This window comes from Phodopus roborovskii, unplaced genomic scaffold, assembly GCF_943737965.1.
Source record: "Phodopus roborovskii unplaced genomic scaffold, PHOROB, whole genome shotgun sequence".
NCBI classification, from domain to species: Eukaryota; Metazoa; Chordata; class Mammalia; order Rodentia; family Cricetidae; genus Phodopus; species Phodopus roborovskii.
In genome coordinates this window covers 7,058,551-7,072,535 of record NW_026126443.1, presented here as the reverse complement: position 1 = coordinate 7,072,535, position 13,985 = coordinate 7,058,551, and the positions used below count along the sequence as shown (strand labels likewise).

At 44.3% G+C, this 13,985-nt stretch overlaps 1 protein-coding gene across 1 annotated transcript in view; it reads right to left on the bottom strand.

Annotated features, from left to right (window-relative positions):
- Znf462 (zinc finger protein 462) overlaps window positions 1–12,574 on the bottom strand; it is a 132,398-nt gene extending 119,824 nt beyond the window's left edge. The window contains 1 exon segment of the mRNA XM_051187820.1: window positions 12,342–12,574. The gene's annotated coding sequence lies outside the window, so the exon portion shown is untranslated.
- Window positions 12,575–13,985: the final 1,411 nt, after the last annotated feature.

Genomic DNA, 13,985 nt, shown 5'->3' with positions numbered 1-13,985 from the left:
TCTCAAAAAACACAACAAAGCACATCATACGTCAAACAATCACCACAGCAATGCAGCAATGACCCTGTGAGTTCTCTCTGTCTCTGTCCGACTGACTATATAAGTGACATACATATATATACACACTCATACACATGTATGTTTCTTATGTAGCCCAGGCTGACCCCAAACTCTTAATGTAGCTGAGGATGACCTTGATCCTAGATCTTCCTTCTTCTCCTTCCTCAGTACAGGGATTTTCAACAAGGGCCACCACCCCCAGTTTATACAGTGTAGGTTGGGATCAAGCCCATAGCATTGCCTATGATGGGCAAACACTGTACCATCTGAGTGCCACCCCCAGACTGATAGTCACCTTCTACTACAAATACATTGACAATAAGTTAAGAAAGGAGTATCGTTAAAAAAAAAAAAAAAGAAAGAAAGTCCCAGTCTGGAGTTCCTCAGACCTTAATGTCGACACACCATTATTTACAAACAAATGAAGCCTATTAAAGCTACTGTCAAACTAATATGACAATCTAGCCAATTTTTAAAATTTGCATGCTTCAAGAATCTCACCAGCTAGTGTATGGTTTTCTGTCTTATTTGATGCTTAAAACCTCAAGAATACACTTTTCTGTAGAAGCCGACACAAGTTAGAATGTACGTGTTTGCAGGCAAAACAATACTGTCACAGGTCTTTCCATAGAGGAAGGGTCACAAGAGGGGAGACATCGGGGATTCACCAGCCAGTCCAGCCTCCAGGTAAGAACACAATGCACTTACCTGTGTTGGGGGGTCAGTTCTGATAATTATAGTTGACGTCTAGAAATGGGGTTATGAATATAATTATCGTGAGGCAGCAATTGGGCAATCACAACCTAATTAAGCCCACTGACTAGATTATCTTGTTTTCTCCCTAATAATCACATAACATTTAACACTTGCTAATTTCTGGACCTATGGGTGATGTTCATTCATGATAACAAGCCCAGCCACTGGTCAGAAAGAGAACGCACCAGTACATGGGGCATCAAGTCAAGCATGAAGCAGAGACGCATTTCATGGTCAGCCAACATCTGTTCTTGAAAACCTCTTCACTTCTCAGCCCTACCAAATTACTAATTGGAGGCATGGGGCTAAAAGGACTGAACTTTACAATAGAACTCTTGCTTTCTTGAAAGCACACTGGTTCGTGTAACCTACATGGTGGGCTGTTTTAGTTTTTAATAAGGTTGATTCTGTCTTTGAAGATAAACTTTCTTTTCTTTGCAAATTAATGGCTGATTCCTCTGCCAGGCCTGCATATATAAACTTACCCATTTGTCTCCCTCACACATGTGCCAAGGTCTCCTCTCTACCTCTCATGTTGAGCATATGCACAAACTGAGCATCTTATATCCAATTGCCAGAGACACATTGGCCCAATTCACCTTGCTCTCCCCAGAGCAACTCCTGAAGACAGCCTGGGTGGGCTCCTCTCCAAAGAAGTAAGAAGACCAAGAAAGAAGTTGATTTAAGACTGGTCTTTGAGATAGGCTGATGTGGTAGACACAGTTTATATCATGGCTAAGTGAGTCCTAATTCCTCTGAATTAGGAATCACATGTTTTGCTATAGTTTACTCTCTTCCATGAATACCTCCTACACCCCAAAGTTCTTTTTTTTTTCTTTTGAGACAAGGTTTCTCTACATAGCCCTGGCTGTCCCAGAACTCACTGTGCAGACCAGGCTGACCTTAAACTCACGATCCACCTGCCTCTGCCTTTGTATCTCAAGGTCCTTCATCCAAGCACCAAGCAAACAGTAATTTGAGGATTGGGAATGTAGCTTTGTGGTAAAGTTCTTCTTTATCATGTGCAAGATCTCAACACAGCATTAAAAAAAAAAAAAAAAAAAGGAAAAAGAAACAATGGTTTAGATAAGTCTGACAGGTGATTATCCTAATGAGGTGAAAATAGCCTTCTCTTGTGCACTTTTGAAACAGCGCACGTTTACCATTCCATGAAAGTTTTGACTATGTGTTTGTCTAGGTACCAGAGTTCAGAGGAACAGGGCGACAGTGAAGAGGGGAGCAGTTGCGGATGAGACTATTCAGCCGTCAGTGTCCAATAGCTCACCTCACAGAACATCCATGGTCCTGTATACCTTAGGAGCCTACAGACCTCGGTTATCTCCATGAGGACAACCACTCACTCTGTGAAGGACACCTGCAGTCTCCTGTAAACAGCACTTCTTATTTACCGTCTAAGTCGGGAACACATGGTGAGGGGAGCTGGGAGCAACAGTACCCACTTTTAAGAGAATCAGCCCCAGTTCACAAACAACCATTCACTAACTCTTAAATCTCTGCCTGTGTAGCTTCTGAGAAGATTCTTCGGCCTTGGGTCACCAAAGCCAATACAGAGCATTGAGATTTCCAAAAGGGGTCACAAGAGGGAAATCACAGCATGTATGTAGTTCAGACAGGTGCTCATTTTAAAACTCTGACCGCAAGCTGGGTAGTGCTGGCACATACCTTTAATCCCAGGATTTGGGAGGCAGAGGCATGTAGATCTCTGTGAGTCTGAGGCCAGCCTGGTCTACAAAGTGAGTTCCAGGACGGCCAAGGCTACATAGAGAAACCATGTCTCAAAAAACAAACAAAAAACCTCTAATGAGTTTGATACAATTTAAAAATATATACTCTTCCAGTGACTCCTACAAGGTCTCCTTTGTAACTCAGAAGACAAAGAGGGTGCTCTTGGTAAAACACTTTCTCAAGTTATTGGAATGGGCTGTCTCTCTCCTCTTAACCAATACATTACAATCAATCAATTTTCCATTATGTGCAGATTCCCTTCCACAGCACAAAGACTCCTGGCTACTGGAGGAGACAGACCATCAAGAACATAAGCTATTAGCATATAGGTCAGGTTCTATCAGCAGAGAGCCAAGACTCTTGAGGAAGGCACCTCTCATGTGAACTCTGGCTCCCCTACTTCTTAGCTCATGACCCTGGACAAATTATCTCCCTAACCCTTGGTTTCTTCCACCACAGTAACAGTCCCTGGTTCATACTAAATGTTAAATAAATGTTACCTGGCATTAATATGAACTATGAGCCCATCCAGGAGGGAAATAGCATTTCCCTCAGCTAAATCAGAGTTAGCAGGATTTTTTTGATGAAGCAGCCATATTTACTCTCTATTGTTTTCACTCAATATTAGGACAGACAACATCCAACTGACAGCAGAAAGGAGAGAAACTTCTGTAACTGAACTGGCATTCAAGTGAAAAACATCTCTTCACCCTCTCCCTCTCTGAGTTTCCACTATTAAATACTAATTAACAGTCTTAAGAGACTACCCAGTGCAGGGACATGGAAGTGATTCTGGTGGGTAAGTGATTATGTTGAAATCTTTACATGGTCCCAAGCCACAGTCTACCTCAGGAAAGCTTTAGTCTGTAGCCCAGGGTTCACATTTTGCCCCATGAAGAACCACTAGGTGATTCCCACGGTTACCTGAATTGAATGAATGTTCTTCAGTTGCTGATTAATTGTTCATAATACAAAGGGATGATGTAACCAGGGATGAGAATAGCTAAATATCTTATGCTCCAATGGCCTTGTTCTGGATTTTAAACTGCTGGGAATAGACTGGTCCATTAGCCTATGTTGAATTTTGGCTCAATCAAATGGTTTAACCCTAAACTGGACACCAGGCAGTGGTCATGGCCCACTCATTTCCTCTCTGAAATGAGCAGGTCTTCATTTTTCATTCCTTCTAATACCCAGAGCGTAGGTTGAGAAGTGCTATGGATAACCTTAGAGAGGACTATCACATTTTCTGCCCATCAATAATGCAGCTATTCACTACAGTGCTCTAGTCTCTGCACGATCCATTTTCCAGGAAAATCTGCATCAAGCCTACTTAACTAGTTCCCTCAAATTTCCATCTGTCCTTTATCAAAAAGGCAGCAATTGTAACCCAGAAGTCACAAGAATCATCTTTCAAGTCCAATTCTGGTTTCTCCCAATAGGAACTTACTGAAGAAAGTGTGTCTTAGCCTTTGCTCTTCATATTTCACATGCAATGGGTACCAAATTGCCAGGTCTTTCTCTGCTTGCTCTATTGTTTTCTTAAGAGCAATGCCTTACTTCCTAGTGGATAGATCTCTTCTATTTTGACTCGTCAATTATTCCCCTCCCTCACTCACTTCTTTTCCCTTCCCCATCCAGACTCTCTCTTTCCCGGCAAATTTTCACCATATAATTACAGCAATGTGTTAGCCTACTTTTCTGTTAGCTTAACAACCCTGTCTATTTTCTACTTGTGCTGATGCTACTGTTTGCTTTTCTGACGGGCTAATCCATGTATCCTTTCAAGGCCCAACTTCCCCTACCATGATAGCAGCTGGAGCTCTAATTCACAGGTGCCTTCCAAAGCTTTTCATTAGCAATAGAAATGAGATGGCTTAGAAACCCATTTCTTAATCTGCAGGTGAGTATTGGAACCTTTGTGCAGCAAACATCTTTCAAGCATCCCACAATGTGCCACTGCACAATTATTTTCTGAGTAATAAGGTACAATGTGATAGGCACACTTGCAGTGTTAACAGGGACAATGTGCCCTCTGAGGTAACCAGCTCCCACCCCCTTGCCTCTGGCATTTCCAAGCTCAAGAGAGAAGCAATCAACAGACATGAGAAAAACTGAGGAATAAGGGCTTTGCCTTCTTACACCTGCATAAGGAAGAGAAGAAGGTAAAATCCGAGGGCCTTAGCTTGTGTTCTGGTTCAACTGGCCAGACGAGGGCTTAAGAAGTGAGTTTGGCCTTCCCCAGCTGGGCTCTGTGGCAGATAAGCCTCTCCACAAATCCAGGGCTTAATTACTTCTGACACAGTTGTCCTGCCTGGGCCTCCAGCTCCTTTTATGCTCTAACCAATATGAATCCAAGGTAAGACCCTGCTTTATTCACCTTGGGTGAGTGCTTCCTCCCTTCTAAGTGATGCTAACACATTTAATCAGGACCTACTGGACCCTAGGAACAGTTTCTTAGTTTTCCTTCATGGATTCTGTTCAAAGTCTGCTCAACTACCTAGCCAATGACTTTCTGAATCACACAGTCCTTGTCTCCCTTCTCATCTTGAGCAGGTTCTACCCTTTAAGTGAAGTTGGGCGTAAGTATGGCTGGGAAGAGCACTAATCATTTTCCTAATAATCTGGAAGAAACAAGCAAACACACAGAATCAAGGAAATCATTATCAAAACACCCATGGGCTACCTAGAAAAGGGAACTTTCCTCCAACCCTCCAAGAGTAACTCAAGGAAAAATGTGTTCAGCTCAGAATTAAGAAAGAATGCTACTCAGAAGGGAGGTGACAGTACCGGGTCTTCTCCTACCACATCACTCTCCCCACCCAAACATGATCAGCTTGGTATTGGAGCCACACAAATCTTATGGATGCTCCAACTGCTAAGGACCATAGTCCTTAGCAAGAAGTTCAATTTTATAGCAGCATATCCAAGCAGAAATTGTAAATCCAAGCACTCAGTAGTATGGTTCAGGAGAAAGAAATTTCAAAAGACCTTCCTAGTAAGCTCCAGATTTCATCTAGATTCATATAAATCCACTTCCCTGTATTTGGAAAGTTCTCCTGAGTCTTATAAATCCAGGAGACAGTTCAACTCTGATTATCTTCATTCCAGTACAACCTCCCTCCCTCTCCCCCCCCCATAAACTTTTTTCTTCTTCCTTCAGCCCTGGCATGCAAACCATGCTGTTTTAACTTCTTTCCTGTTCTCCCAGTTCTTCTGGAACATTTTATTTTCGACAGTCAACTCATTTGGAGGAGTGCCACACTGAGGTTCAACTGTTTACAACATTAACTATGTTTCTGCCAGAAGTCCCATATCTAGCACTACCTTCTCCAGGCTGCCTTGTAGATTAAGAATTTATGTGTTTGTTTGGAAGAAGCTTAGAAAATGTGGAAACTTCCAAACATCACTCTTCTTTTTTACAAAATTGTTTATGCTTATCCAAGAGGAGACAGACATGGAAACCCATCTTACCCTTTCCAAAGTGCTCTCCTGGACCATTTGAATGATGACTGCCTGTTTGGTGGGGAAATGGGAAGCAGCTATTGATCTTCAAGAGAGAAATAGGATTGAAAAAGACACACAGAAGGCTCATGGGTTTTTGTGTGCCTGGTTTGTTTGTTTTTTGGTTTTTGTTTTTGTTTTTTTTTTTTTCTTTTTTGAGTGAGTAGCAAATACTAGAAAATCACCAGTTAATTCAAGATTGACCATTCATCAGCATTACAAAATGGCATGTCTGAAAGCAGCCAATTTGAATTTACTCCATGTTGCAAAACAGATCCTCAGAGTCCAATTGTGGACTCTTGCAAGTTGCAATAGACCCAGACAAATTTCCAAAGAAGGACATTTGAAAAGCACTTCTAAGCCCTGGATGGTAACACAAGAGAAGAAAACAGAAAACTTAAAAGAATAATCCAGCTACCACCCAGTAGCTAAAGGTTCACTAACAAAATAGGTCTCTTTATCCATGAAGGAGATATAGTACCTCAGCCCTGAGTCCCCACATATTAAATCCAACTACAAACAACAAAATTCATGTTCCGGTCCTACAAGGGTAAGACTAGTAGGACTACAGACTTTCTCTTAGGGAGTATAGGCCCTGAAGAGGACAGCTGTTGAACAGCTACAACTAGCAAACACTGTTGAGGTAGTGGAAAGGGCATCAGGCTACAGCCATCCAACCCAACCTGTGTTCTAGGCTTGGCTTTGTTACAGCTGAACCTTCTGACCTTATGCAAGTCACTTCACATCTGTGTGCCAGTTTCCTCTTGCAGAAAATGAGGGAGGAGGATATTTAAAATATATTATCTCTTTAATGTATAAAAAATACCTAGCTCCTAAACTGTAAAGTTTATCTAGTGAATAGTAACTTATTATTCTTCACTCATAATGTAAACATTTGTCAGTTTTCAGTGACTTGGATGCTAGTTTATACTTGGGAAATAATGGTTTTGTCTATTGTCCCCAAACCCTCAGTTTACTCTCCCTACAGTCCTTTCATATTCCACAAAATGCTTCTTTTCCTTTCTTTCTTATTATTTTAAGCAACCTTCCCCAAACTAAGACTTGTGCTATTAAAAGAGCTTAGAACTTCCCATTTCCTTGCTAGGGCTAAAATTAAACTGTCCATTCCTTAGGGCCCCACATAACATCTGCCAGATGTCTTGGCATATCATACAAGGAGAGGAATTTTCTTTTAGCATTATCTATTCTCTTCTCTGTTTTCTCATAATCAATTAATAGGTCACCAACATCCAGATAATGCTTCTTTCAAAGCCATCAACTTCAGAGGCATAGAACTCTCACAAGCTGCTCTCTCTCTCTCTCTCTCTCTCTCTCACACACACACACACACACACACACACACACACACACACACACCACCTGGGAACTGTCTTGCTTACTAAATTTTGTCCATACACCAGGGAAATATTCCCTCCTCTCTTTCTTTTCTTTTCTTCCCCAACCACAGAAGTTCTGGGGATCAAACTTAAGACATCACTCTACCACTGAGCTACAGCCCCACCTTCTTTTGAATTTCTGGAGTTTCCATATAAGTTTCAGACATGCAGTCACATTCATGTACAATCTTCTGTGGTTGGGATTAGTTGCTTATATGCTTCGTAATCTGTGACTGTGGCATTATGAAATAGGGCTTTGGTTCTCCAGCACCTTGGCTCTCAACTCAGAATACTCAACCTAGACCCATGAATTCTCTATTGGGTAACACAGTGGACTATAAATCTGAAAGACGAACATGCCACACAGAAGATAAAGGTTACCTTAACTAAAACTCTCAACATAAAAAATAATTAAAGGAAGACTGGGCCCTATTAAACTCCATCACACTTAAAACAAGAGTCATTCTCAAAGGAAAGTTATCCTTCCTTCTTTCAAGAAATCTGACCACAAGTACTCTAAAATCCATTAGTAAAGTTGCAATTCCCACCTTCTACTGTTTTCCAGCAGGCACATTAGGAAAAAATGGGCATAGATTTTTCTTTTCACCTAAAAGTTTGTCTCTGACTTGGAGTAGGGATGGGGGTGAAGTAAGGAAGGTCTTCAGGTCAATGGAGTATGTATGGAATCAGTGAGAGAAAGATTAGTGAATGTGAAAAACCAAGAATTATCTCTTATATGACAGGAATAACCATGGACTTGATGTCTCAAACCAAAAATTATCTCTGAGCTTTGATGGCAAAAGACAGTGTTCAAGCTTTTTATTAGTATGTATCATTATTATTATTATTTTCATGGTGCTTAATCCAAAGCATTAGTCTCAATTCAAGTGTGTAGGTCCAGTGCCTTTAAAAATGTTATTGGACCTCCCACACTGATTCAGTACAAAACACGTGGAAGTGTCTTTTAGATTATCAGCAAGAATACATTTTCAAACTCCAAAATGTCTTATGTACCTCATTCCCCCCTCCCCCAGATACCTTCAACTTTAACACTTTTTGAGAAGACACCAAATCATTTGATTTCCAAGTAAATAATGTAGTGAGTCAAGCTGCTATAGTGACTGGCAGCTTTTCATCATGCCCCAACTCCCCCAACCAACACACTAAAACAAATTAATCACTTGCCCCAATATTAACAACCATAAAAAAGATAACATAAAAGTTTGTTTTAAGATCAACACATTAATGTTTATGTAAATAAATGCACACTTAATTAGATGCAAAATTATCTGATAATTACTTGCCCAAACAGCTATCTACTGCATTTAAACTTCCAAGCTGAACATGTAGCATCCATATATGCATCACCAAACTTAAATATAACACAACTTAAAAACCAAAGTGATTCAGCCAAAAGATAACATTCTAAAATGAAAAAAAAAAAAAAACATAAATGAAAGGTCTAATTCTAGGTAAGAATTTCTTTTCTAAGTGCTCTTGGAGAATTCTAGGTCTTTATTATAAAGAGGCAAAGATCTGAACATATTTTTAAATGAGCATACACATCCACGGAAAACCATACATCTTCATCTGTACAAACAGGGTTTTACTTCATTGACCATGGACAATTATCAGCTAAAGAGCCATGTATTTCCCTGTCTCCTTTCACACCCCTCAGAAGAACAATAACCCTCAATTAATGACACAACAGTTTGGTTTGAAAAATGTGATGTTGTCATATACAGCAGTGTGCATTTACTGAGTGACATTGCTACCAGCTTCTCAACAGAATATAATTACATCTGGAATCGAAAACCACTTCAATATGCACAAAAACACTGTAGACAGAAGGAACTTGGCGTACAAAAATCTGACACATAATGAGAAGGCAAGGCAAGAAAAAGGCTGGTGTAAGTGGCTCACCAATGTGTTCTTTATTTCTGTTGAAACTGGTACCTTTCTGTATTTCTCCTTACTTGAAAACAAGGTCCAATTAGCCCCCTTAGAATCTGTTAATTGGTTCTGAATCTCCTCCAAGTTTTCATCCCACTGTGAAGCCTTCCTCACCTATCTCAACAGTCCATCTAAAATTCTTCCAACATCTTCTCTCTTCCTCAAGATGGCTACCTTACCTAGTGGAAAAGACACATCTTCATGGTTGGTTTTTATAAATTTGTGAAGCATTTCAGAATTCAGTTCTTTAGTTGGGTCAATTACATACAATCTCTAGAACTAATCTGTGAAGGACTTCACATCAGTGTGTGTGTGTGTGTGTGTGTGTGTGTGTGTGTGTGTGTGCTGAGGTAGGACTGGCTCCTGTTTTCAAACCATCCTCACAAAATGTCTTCCTACAAGATTAATAAATTCTTCCAATTAAAAAGGTTAAGATACCTGGACATAAGGTTTTCTCAACTGACATCATTTGTTTCCATAGTGACATTGTTAAGAAGACATGGTGATATTTCTGAAGACTTACAGTACTGGAGAACACAGGGGGAAAATAGCAGAAGGAAAGGCAAGGGGGGGAGAAACAAAGGAACTAGAAAGGCCTCACACACAAATGGAGCGGCCTGAAGAGACATGTAGAACCCGAAGAAGCTGCCAGTCTGAGAGTGATCCTCTGAGATCTGGAAGGAACCTAGTCTATTCTTTCTGTCAGAGATCACCCCAAACCAGACAATAAAGTCTCTGCAATGCATCAGAATGATAACCAAGCCCCAGAACTCAAAAGGGAAAAGCAAAGAAAGGAAGAAAAAAAAAATCTCAGCATAGGGCCACCAACCTCCCTCACACTGAGGGAGTAACATTTCCTGAAGACATTCAGGGGACCTGGAGCAGCTCAAAGTTGTGTGAAGACCTCGGTGGAAATGTTTTAGATTTTGCCTTTCCTTTCCTTAAGGAGGTCAAAAACCCTTCAGGTCCACTCCAAAAGGAGGAAAAAAAAAATTCCAAAAGTTTACTTTAAAATGGAAACAAACATCTCAGTAACTTGTGAAAGCCCTCCTTGGGTAGGAAAAAAAATCTGAGGAACCCTGAAAAGCCCTCATTTCCTTGCTTAATGAATAGATAGCGAGGAACCACCACAAGGTCTCCCTCTGGAGAGGGAGAAGTAGGCAGGCATGCCTCTTCCTCCAGCCATCACCAAGAGAGCTTCAAAATGGAGACATCCATAATTTCATAAACACTTCTCATCCCAGCTTTGTCTCCTGGAAGCCCGCTCTCCTCCATTTTCTGGTGGAGTTACAGCATGACAAGGCTTAAGGCTTACCTGACTCCGTCCCCAGCTCTCAACCCAACTAGTCACTCCCTCCCCAAACCTGCAAGCAACCTCCAGAAACAAAACCAAACCAAACCAAACAGCCAACACAGACACTCAGACACAACCCCAGGGAGCCCTGGAGAAAGCCCCAACTGGTTGGTCTTTTCCCATCCCAGGCGCGTGCTTAAAAATGAAACTTTTTTTCTTTTCTTTTCTCTCTTCTTCTTCTTTTTTCTTTCTTTCTTTCTTTAAGGTTGGGAAGGAATATAAAAGGAACTCCAGGCAACCTCCTCCCCTCCCTCTCTGTAGGTTAGGAGCCACAATGAAAAGAAAACCAGGGTTCCTTCAGGAATGGTGAACAGCCTGGAGAATGAACGTGAGAAGGAGCTTTGTGTTTCTGAGTCTGGACTGGAACCAAAGCAGACAGCTTGCAAATGGAGGACAGGGAGATAAAGAAAGGGAAAGAGAGGGGCTGCTCCAATGGGGGGCGGCTGCGGCTTCCCCCCGTGCCTGGAGGGAGGGCAGACCCCTGGGAACCGCACCAGGAGTGAGACGCCCCCCCTCCAGGCCCCTGCCTTCCTTTCTCCCAGCCTCAGAGGAGCCAAGCGTGTGTAATGGCTTCTCCTCTCTAGAAACCGTTGTCCTCCTCCAACCAGACGCGTCTGAACCTTCAGCCTGGAGACAGCTCCTCAGCTGTCCCTCAACCTGCGCCCCCGCCCGGCCCGCGGCCCCCTGTTCGTCGCCTCTCTCCTCCCCAGTAGCGGCGGCGGCAGCCACCCCCTCGATACATCCGACCCCGCATCCCAACTTCGGAGAGGAGAGAGGAGAGAGGAGAGCCAAATACCTGAGGAAGAGGGAGGGGGTGCCAATCCGCACGGCCATCAAGCGGGGGACAAGCAGATAGAGGAGGGGAAAGGAAGCAGAGGGACAGAGAAAGAAAGAGGTCAACCAGCTCAGGTCGGGGCCGCTGGCTCCGAGCGCTCCCTCCTCTGACCCCTCGCTTGCTCCCTCTGGCTGGGGCTCAGGTCTCTCCTGGCCTCTAGCCCTCCGCCCCCCTTCTCTGTCCCTACTCCTGTCCCCACACTCGGAGCATCCGTCCTAAGCCTCCAGCTCTCTCCTCTCCTCTCCTCTCACTCTCTCTCTCTCTCTCTCTCTCTCTCTCTCTCTCTCTCTCTCTCTCTCTCTCTCTCTCTCTCTCTCTCTTCTCTTCTCTTCTCAGAACTACACGAAATTAATTAAGCCACAGGGCTCGCCCCCCCCCCCAGCAGAAGGCAGAAGGAGCAGCCAGCAGGAAAAGCACAGCCACCTCCACAGCTACCACCACCACCTTCTCCTCTTCCTCCTCCTCTTCCTCCCTAGCTTCTTCTCCTCCTCTTCCTCCTCCCCCTGCTGCTCTCCCTCCTCCCCCTCCTCCTCCTTCTCCTCCTCCGTCTCCCCTCTCTTTAGCTTCTTCTCCTGTCTCCTCATAGCCAGCCCATGCAGGGGACTTGCTCTCCTCCCCGCGCCGCCAGCCCTCCTTGGCCGAATGAATGAGCGCGTTTGTGCCTCCACCGCCCCGCGCTCTCCTCCCCGGAGCACTCAGACCACCCCGGAGGTGGTGGTTAATTGCAGTAACTTACAGAAGAAGCGTCCCGGCGCCGGGAGGTGCTTCGGGTTCTCCAGCCCCACCGCCTCCTTATCCTCTTTCTCTTTCTCCTCTTCCTGCTCGGGTTATTGTTGTGGAAGTTGTTTGGGAGTCTCATGTGCTTCTGCCGGGTCTCAGCAATGGAGGATCGCCATCTTCCCTGCCTTCCACGGCTCCTCAGACTCGCTGCAGCTGCAGATGACCTGAGATATCCGTCTCTCTCCCCTCTCCCTCCCTCCCTCTCCTCTTACTCTCTCCCCTCTCTCTCTCTCTCTCTCTCTCTCTCTCTCTCTCTCTCTCTCTCTCTCTCTCTCTCTCTCTCTGCTCTTCTCTCTCCTCTCCTCCCTCTCCCTCGCGCGCGCTCTCTCTCTCCCTCCCTCTGTGTGTCTCTCTCTGAATAATGAGCAACCAGAGGGAGAGAGAAAGCAAGACAGAAAGAGAGAAGACAATCTTCTCCTGCCACACAAAACGCCGGAGCACCAGGGGGTGCGCGAAGCCTTTCTAATAACAACAACGTGCAGGAGAGAGGAAGGGAAAGAAAGAAAGAAATGAGAAAAGGGCTGGGGGGGAAATACGAAGAATTATCCAAGAGCTGGAGAAGCGCAGAACCTGGAGGAGATGCTGAAGCTGCGGCTGCTGCCCGCCCCCCTCCCGCGCTGAACCCCAGAAGGAGGCAAGGTGGTTGCAAAGTTAAGGCTGGGACATTGTCTTTGTCACTCTGAACAACACAGAGCCAGGCCACTGAGATGCGAGAGGAGGAGGTGGTGGTGGAGGAGGAGGTGGTGGAGGAGGAGGAAGAGGAGGAGGAGAAGGAGGCAAAGGAGGAGGAGAAGGGGAAGAGAGAGATGAGATGAATAAAGACCTGCGGAAAAGGCGGCGCGAGGAGCGCGACCGCCGGGCCCCGGGCGTGCGCGCTCGCGTCCCGGAGGCGCCGGACCTCCCTGGCCAGAGGAGTAAGCCCCCAGTGAGAACCCTGCTCCGCTCGCACCATCAGCCCTGCCCCAGGCGCCCAGCCCCAGCTCTGGAGGGTCCTTCAAATGAATCCATCTAGAGGCCAATCTTTGCAAAGAACGGAGATGAAGAACTGAAGGTTGCAAGTCTAAACCCAGATCAACCACGTGGGGCTTTTTAATTCCTTTCCAGCTTTCAGTGTATCTCCAGTGAAGGGCTCAAGTTGTCCATCACTGGCACGTATTTTTAAGTCGTCGCCCTCTAAATAAAGGCTCATTGTGCGTTTTGTCTCGTCTGATACGGAAAGGAGAAGGAGCCCATCATTTTGATTTAGATGCCACCACTTTCTTTTCCAAACTTGTGAAATGTTTTGACGGCGCACCAAAGTGGGGGGAGGTCATACTTAATAACTTTCCACCCTCGCGCCCCGCGTTGTTTGCACTTTCCGACTGATCATCTAAAGGTTTGGAAAGTAACAATCATCGCTCCTAATGATAAGGTGTCATGGTGTTGAAGACAAGAGAACCGAGCTGCAGCATCACACCTTGAATTTTTATTTAGTGTAATTTCCCCCAAGTCACTCTGAACTATATCTCTTTTTCAAATAAGTGGGTTTCCACTCCCTCTCTCACCAGGTCAAAGATCTCCTAAGGTTTTAATTTGACTTAGGACGGGTGATGGGGGTGGA